Source organism: Athene cunicularia, assembly GCF_003259725.1.
Source record: "Athene cunicularia isolate RWA chromosome 5 unlocalized genomic scaffold, athCun1 chr5_part1, whole genome shotgun sequence".
NCBI lineage: Eukaryota > Metazoa > Chordata > Aves > Strigiformes > Strigidae > Athene > Athene cunicularia.
The window spans coordinates 4,206,991-4,207,696 of NW_020799101.1; positions in this window are offsets into that span (position 1 = coordinate 4,206,991).

Below are 706 nucleotides of genomic sequence, written 5' to 3' on the forward strand. Positions count from 1 at the left end.
TCTCAGCACCCAGAATTAACCATCCAAAACCTCCGCAGGGCACCTAAGAACCCCCCCAAATACTCCCCCTGCCCCCATGAAGGCACAGCCATGCACAAAAACCACGCTAACGCCAAAAAGGGCCAAACTGCACTCCAACCCAATCAACTCAAGCACATCCCCGCTCTGGCGTGCGGTGTGAGGGAAGGTTCACATCTGTCTCCATGTCTTACTCACAGCCAGTGTAGATACAGATTTTTAATCCTAAAGGTCCCCTTTTCAGGAAGGGCCCATCCCTTCAATTTTTCCCTCCCACCCCATCCACACCACAGCACATATAAAACCACCGCAGAGGGATGGCCCGAGCTGCGGTCGCCAGAGTACTCCATGTTCACCTGGTGCTGCCCAGCACCAGCACCCCGAGTAAAAAAGGGCTGAGACAACCCGAAAGCAATTCACTATAGACCAGTGAAAGCCTTATCTACCCCTTTCTCCATCAGAAACACGAAACCGGCTTTAAAAATGAATTAAGGGCAGCGGGAGCCGCCCGCGCAGCCCCCGGCGCCTCACAGAGCTGCTCTCCCGCCCGCCACCTGGGCTCGAGCCACAGCCCCTTCCCGCCACACCGCCCTCAGCCAATCAAAGACCGCCGCCGCCAGCTTTTCTATTTTTAAAGCCCGCCTCTCCTTCGCTGTCCACCAATCGGGATGCTCCTCTCGTGAAGCTG